The 7,540-nt window shown below is 35.3% G+C and overlaps 1 protein-coding gene across 2 annotated transcripts in view; it reads right to left on the bottom strand.

Moving 5' to 3' along the window:
* Positions 1-3,266, bottom strand: part of LOC308692102 (NACHT, LRR and PYD domains-containing protein 1 homolog) — a 28,035-nt gene extending 24,769 nt beyond the window's left edge. Inside the window, exon 1 of one of the 2 annotated variants that reach the window (XM_081367843.1) lies at positions 2,938-3,266. The gene's annotated coding sequence lies outside the window, so the exon portion shown is untranslated. The remainder of the gene's footprint in view (positions 1-2,937) is intronic. The other variant, XM_081367844.1, reaches the window with a different exon arrangement.
* Positions 3,267-7,540: the final 4,274 nt, after the last annotated feature.

Genomic DNA, 7,540 nt, shown 5'->3' on the forward strand with positions numbered 1-7,540 from the left:
GGCGTTCGGCGGATTGTTTTCCCCTAAAAGTGGGCGTGAACCTTTTCAGAGACGTTCTATGACGCTACGCCGGTTGTATGTATGGGAGAAAATAATTATTTTCAGGGGTCCGTTCTTCGTACGTTGCTTATTACATCCGAGATCAAATGACACATCCAGGATGATATCATCGTGCGAATCATGATCTGGCTAACTCGGTTCTTTGAACACACTTTCCGGATATGATTAGTATCGCTGGATTGAGTTATCTGAGATAATTGCGCGTTCATGCGCTGGTTAAAAGGGGATATGTAGCCTATCGATCGTAGAAACATTGATCAGCAACGCTGCTATTGGCTGCTCAGCGTGGCCAAAGAGCGCGCTCAGTTTTTCTCCTCAGCAGAGCAAAAACTAATAGTCGAAGTTTATTCTGAATTTTAATGTTTAATCAAAACGCCACCTCAAAGTCTGCAAATGCCAGGAGAGAGGGCTGGCAAAAAGTAGCAGACAATTTAAATCCGTTAGAAGTGGCCATGCTAGATGTTTTTATCACTTATTAGCCTATATTTTTGTATTTTAATTTTGCATATTACTTTGTGCATTGTAATGTCAGTCACCATACTAGAACATGGGAACAAATAAAAGTGAAGTACAACAATATTCTACATAATGGTAATTTTTAGTTATATTATAATCTCTTTTATAAAAGGTACTGTTAAATAAATGGTTGTCTGTTTATAAAAGCAACCAAGAAAAAGGCTGAGAAAAAAATAGAAAAGATCTTAGTACTGTAAAATATTTTTTGCTGCATTAAATTAAGGCCGTATAGTCATTTCAACTGTTAAATCTTGAGTAATGATGAATTGCTTTGACTTGTGAAAGTGAAAACTGATAAACTTATGTTAATGTAAAAATATTTTGCCATGAGTTATTGATCACATTTTCCCCCAGTGTAGTTCATTGTAATGACATTGTGTTTTCCTCTTTTGTGGCTGAAATATGTGCAGTAAGTGGACATTTTCTAACTTTCCAAAGGACAGAAAGTATAAGACTTTGTAATGTCCATTTGTTTCAGTTGCACTGGACAGTGAATAAACCCTCTCAGATAACTGTCATGGAGGAACTAGCCTACCTGCAAGTGCATAAATAACTTTTACTTAATTTATACTTGTATGCTTTATGGCTGCAATATAAGTTGCAGGATTCCACATCTCCAGAAAGGCCTACAGAAGACTCTGCACAGACAGAGGAGACATAGGCCTACAGGTGGGCAGTGGATAGCCAACTTTTCCTTTTTATTTGTTGCATGAGGCATGTGTCTAATATCTCTTGTTGCAGGCACTTGACCACTGGCTTTTCTTTACAAAGAACAATTGAAATAAAACTCAAGGAACTAAGCATATTTGTCTTTTATTAAACATTTAATGAAAAGTGTTTTTTGTTGTTGTTGTTTTTTTTGGCAGTGTTGTGTAATATGGCACATGCAACAATGTCACAGGCCCTGTCAGGTGTGCAACCCTCAGACTTTTCAGACACTGAAATCTTCCCTTTAGTTAGCCAAAGTTCATTTCCTTGTGTGCCCTTGTCCTGGTGCTGCATTGTAACTGGTTTGGGTCAGGGAATGGGGTCATAAAACACCTGTCTGCAGGAACATGTCATAATCACCTATGAAAAAATGCAGTTCTGTTAGGATCAGTACAAGTGTAGCCTATGTAATACAGTGAGCTTGATATTTAATTGTGGAACTTTCCTTACCACTTTAATGTGCATAAATGTGAATCTCTGCAAATGTTTAAGTCATGCACAGATCCTTGCCATTTTGCTTTCACATTTGTGATATGGAAGATTTTAGTTAACTGCCTTTTTAAAAATTTGATATAGGCTGATATTACTAATTTTGAATATTAAGAATCAAAATTGTAACTGGGCTGCACATTTACATTGTGAACCTCCTTTCTGTTCACATAATCCCCTTCATTGAGGCCTTGATGGCAGTCTATAGTCTGGTACCAATCACGTTAGTGAAGCCTGAGTGACATATAGGCCTACTGTAATCGGCATGGTCATGATTGCATGATATTCATAAAAATTTATGATAGCCAAAAAAAAAAAAAAAAAAAAAAACTGCTTTAAAAAAACTGCTTTACAACTTTGGGTCTTAAGTGGCTTGGAAATGCCACAAAAAAAAAAAAAAAAAAAAAATTATTACACCGAAAAGCCCCAGGTAAACTCCGAATGACACAACAGACAGCACTTTCCATAAATTTCTCCGCATCTTCAATAGTGTAAAGGAAAGAGCCACTCGCAAATAATCTTAGGGCAATGCAAACAGTTTGTGCTGTAGTTAAAGCCCGACTCCAACAAGTCGAAAATAAATGTGCGTTTCCAACAAATGAATAATGTAAACGACAATCTCACGAGTCACTAGAAAAAATATAGGCTATAGCCTATCTCAGAAAGTGCACTATCGCGCTGCACTGACTTCCCGTATCAGCTCCGTTTATGAAGCCATGCACAGTCTAATCCTGTTAACATGAAATAAGCCTGCTCCCGAGCAGGTTTAAGATTGCGCACCTGTTGCTATGACAGCAAGTCCAGGATGAGCGTCGAAGAACCAAACAATCCAAGATCATGCCAAATCGCCAACAATCAAATCCAGCTAAGTGAGTTAGCGACGTACGAAGAACGGGCCCCTGGTCCCGTTTGAATTGTGCCATGAATGTGAACATATGTTGTCTGTGAATTTTTTAATTCTGAACGAACTCGTTTTGAGATAAACGTTTTCTAACGCATTTTTTAGTCAATAAAATGTTAACACAATAGTACATATTTGACCATTATTTTTTTGACATTATAGGGGAAGCCGAGCTTACCTTGCAGTCTTGCAGTCAAGAAATCCCCACTGCTGCGAGGCTAATTTCAGAAAATAGATCAATAACGGTCCAGTCTTGTTCTTACCTTCAGTGAAGTCGACATAGTGTTCCCGGTGAAGATATAAATGCGTTTTACGACTATTTATTTGTAACATTAATTTCTACACTATCGAAAGTAGTTTGTGGACACGCCTCTTCTGAACTTCCTTGTTTTGTTTTCGATATTCCTCCTCAAAGACAGACGGCAAAAGATCATCTCTCCAGAATAGTAGGCTACTGGTGTAAAACGTGGACGTCTGATAATATTCCACAAGCTTACAATGTGCAAAAGCCGTCGCAATGTGAGTTGAAAGGCGTGCTCCAGAAGGCTTGTTTCAGATGCGCCTTGCCTCGTCTGAAATGGATGCGAGAGTAGGCGGCTGCAGTGAGAGGAGGAGTGAAAAAAAGTACAAGCAAGCTGACAGTTGTCTTTTCTCGCAGTGGATCTGACACCTGCGAGATCAAAGATGGATATCGTGGGATTCACGCTCGTGCACACTGTTGCTAAAAAAACTGAATGTAATTTAAGTTCTGTTGCTTTTATATGAAAATAAATATAATGAACAAGGCACCCAAAGTATTTCCATATTCCAAGTATTCAATTCCAAATACATGTTTATCAATAATTTTTCTTTAGTAATATGTGTTTCCTTTTTAAATAAAAAATGTGCAAAAAAAAAATAAAATAATTTGCATAACCCATAGAGATCACACTGTCAGATAGTTTGGGAATATTCACACATAACGTATACACATAAAACACGATATCAGAGTTTTAAAATATATATATAGACAATACATCACGGTTGTTTAAAGCCAATGAGCATTAATAAGCTGTGTCGTCAGCAAGTCGTTTCCCATCATGCTTTTGATCAGCGGTGCCATATGGCAAGCCATTTTAACATTTAAAAGCAAATTTTGACTATCCGGAATTAACATTGTAGATATCAACAATGTCTTTCTGACTAGTCGTAATTACATTTTGGATAGTTGGAATTGTCATTCAAGATATCTGTAACGTAATTGTGACTAGTCGAAACGTCAGATAGAGATATCTGTAATTCAGTTTTGACTAGGCAAAACTGAATTACAGATATCTGCAATGACATCATTGAAAATGACATTCAACTCGTCACACATCTTAAATGACAATTGCAGATATCTGTAATTCAGTTTTGACTAGGCAGAATGAAAGTTAAAGATATCTCAAACGTCATTATGACTAGTGCAAATTATTGTGCATGACGTTGCTCTATTTTACATATCCATTTCCCCTCCCTGCCATAATCAAAGAAAAAGTGGGTTAATTTCTTTATTTCTATGAATGGAAGAAGAAATAAGCAGTCATGGCGTTGGCTGTAATTGAAAAAAAACACCAGAAAATGTTTTTTATATACAAAAAGTAATAATAATAATTTTTACAATGCTATGTTTATGTTCATGCTTAAAAGGTTGTTGTTGCCGTAAGATTTATGCGTGAAAAAGATTCACACTAATTCACTTTAATAAAGATGCTTACATGCATGCTATTCTTGAAAATACAATAACATTATAACTTCCTTAGATGAGAAACAGTTCTTATTTTTTATTTTATTTTTTCAGTTTGAAACAGTATCTAACAGCATGTAAAAAGACGATTAAAAACTCTGGTTGCTCCAACATGGTGCTAATAAGTGCTAATTACAAGTTAACCACAGGTGCTATGTGATTTGATGACTTGAACAACACGCTCTGCTCCCGCCTAAAGTGTGATGCATGCATACAGATATCTGCAACGTCATTTGGCCTAGTCAAAACTCTAATTCAAGATATCTGTAATTTTGACTAGGCAGAATAAAAGTTACAGATATCTCAAATTTCAGATATCTCTAATCAAAATTAATTTCAAGATATCTTTAACTTGATAATAGATATCTACAATTAAATTATGACTATCCCTAACTCCAGTTTGAGATATCTACAACGCCATTTTGACTAGACATAACTCCAGTTACAGATATCTACAACGTAATTTCGCCTAGTCAAAACTTAATTTAAGATATCTGAAAAGGAACATGTAGATATCTTGAATTGAGGTGAATTAAAGATATCTTGAACTGGAGTTATGACTAGTCAGAATCAAATTGAAGATATATCAAACTAGAATTGCAGATATCTACAATTCAGTTGCAGATATCCGTAATTTACATGGATATCTGCAACTGAATTGTAGATAGCCTATCTGTAATGATAAACCCCATTCAAATGAATGGCAAAAGTGATGTCATTTGTCCTAGGAAGAATGTCTTTGTGGATATCTGAAATGACAATTATGGATAGGAAGAATGTAGTTGCGGATATCTGAAATGTTCTTTTTGACTAGGCAAAACTGAATTAAAGATATCTGCAACACATATCCAGTCTAGCTTTTAAATGTTAAAATGGCTTGCCATACTGCGTCCTCATATGAGGACATTACATGTTTGCCTCTTGACACAATGATAGTCAAATTTGTAAATCTTAGACATGTTGGCCACATTTAGGGACACTGCCCACACCATCCTGTGGTGATATCACAACATTACACCAATGTCAGTGAGAAGAAAATGACCCTAACCCTAACCCTAACACTTCTACACCAGTTCCCGAAAGAAAAATGAGCCAGGTAAAAAATCTATTCAAATTAAATGAATGAAACAAATGTATTTATGTACAATACTGTTTCTATCATCATATGGGGATTAAAATTTGACATATTTTAGTAATAGTAGCACTCTAGGACATCAGTAAATGTGAAGCACTCGTTTGAGGACATTGGGACTATATTACGTTATCCCCTTAATTGTCACTGTCCCACCTGGGACGTTTGCCCATATATATTTAGAACAATAATATCTTAGTTAAAACCTAAAGTAATATTGACAAACTATATATCATTTGAAAGCTTGCAATCTCCAGTTTTCATATTTGGTTTTCATATTTCATTTTTTTTTTTTTTAATAAATTACAGAATTTATCGATTTGCAACAAGAATATTTCATATTCATTAGGCATGTTTAGGCCTTTATTTTGAAATAGAAATAAACATGAAAAATCATGGAAGATTGGTAGAAACCTCAATTTGTTTTCATGCCAAGAGTTCAAAAGATAACACTAATTAAATGTTATGAGAAAAAAAGGTCTGAAAATGTTTAGAATATAAAGAAAAATTTTATGGATTCTCGATTTGTGATTTGTGAACGCACATATGTGCTCTTTTTATGTTTATTAGAGGTTGAAATCAAATAAAATACTGCCAAAACACCAATACTATTTCTGAATAGGATGTATACTTAATAAATTGTATGAAATTATGAAAAGACATGGTTCAGATCACTCAAAATATATGAAAATGGAGACGCCCTTATATGGTCAGTAAGGAAGCTGGCTGTCCATCTAGTGAAAAAGTTTGGTACTGCGCCCAAATAAAATTTTACTGAAAGCTCATTTTTTGAGATATCAACCTAAAATTTAGAACACAACTTTCAGATTTCTGGCTTTAATTTTCTAGCAGTTTAAGAGTAAACTATATTTTATAATATAAATATTTTATATAAATATAAAATATAAAAAATATAACTTTTTTTCTGTTTCACTTTCGTAATTTATTTCACTTCTACAATAATCTGGCAAATGTCTTCTTAAAAACAAGACCAACCATATGTCTATATTCCAAAGCATTCTTGAATTACAACCATTTAAGTTTGTTTTTTGATTGCTAGTACTATGTCCTCACATGAGGACATTATATGGTAAATCATAGACCCACTGTCCTCACATGAGGACATCATTTTCTGCAAAAACTACTTCCTGTACAAAAACAAATTTTAGTTATTATACTTATTAGGTCCTACTTATCCCAAATAGCAAGAACAATTATAAAATGCATACCAGGCCAACTCTCGGGTCTCAGAAGGTTTTAAACAAGTCTAATATTGGGCTCCTCTCGTTGAAGTGAGGGACCGTCGAGAAAGTGCGGTTTGTAGCCGCGCTCTTCATTCCTAAGCTATCAGTAAGGCACGTCTTGCAGCCCTTTTGCGAATGCGAACTCATCCTGAAATAAATTACAAACAGCACTGCCGAATCAACCACGGTCACACAGTGCTCACCAATTCAACATAGAAGTAATATGGCCCAACTACGATGACTTCGTTATCCGATTTGGAGGGTTGCCAGATGCCAGCAAGATTTTACAGCCCAAATCCTCGTCAAAAACCGCGAGAATGCACACAAAACAGCTCAAAATAGTTTTGGCTTGTTTCTAGTTTAAAACACGTTGAAATCATTAACAAGCTTTAAAATTAGGCCTACCCATTTTTCGACTTAGCCTATCCGATTTCAGAAACAATATTCAATCAAATGAGCAAATGAGCTCAGTAAGATTCTACTATTAAACTATGTTACGGAAAATAACGCAATCAACTTCTGTTTATTTATTGTCAATAAAAGTTGCTTGGAACAAAAGTATTTAGTAGCATAAAAACATTGAGTGGACATAGTACCCAGGGGGCAAAACACCTGTTTTTTAGGAAATCAGACATGGGCTGCTATAAAAGGTTGTCATATAAAAATGAAATCTATGATGTCTGAGGATCACAACATGGGTGGACAACCCGGTCAACAAGCTGCTG

This window comes from Scardinius erythrophthalmus (assembly GCF_964197995.2).
Source record: "Scardinius erythrophthalmus genome assembly, chromosome: 6".
Classification (NCBI taxonomy): Eukaryota; Metazoa; Chordata; class Actinopteri; order Cypriniformes; family Leuciscidae; genus Scardinius; species Scardinius erythrophthalmus.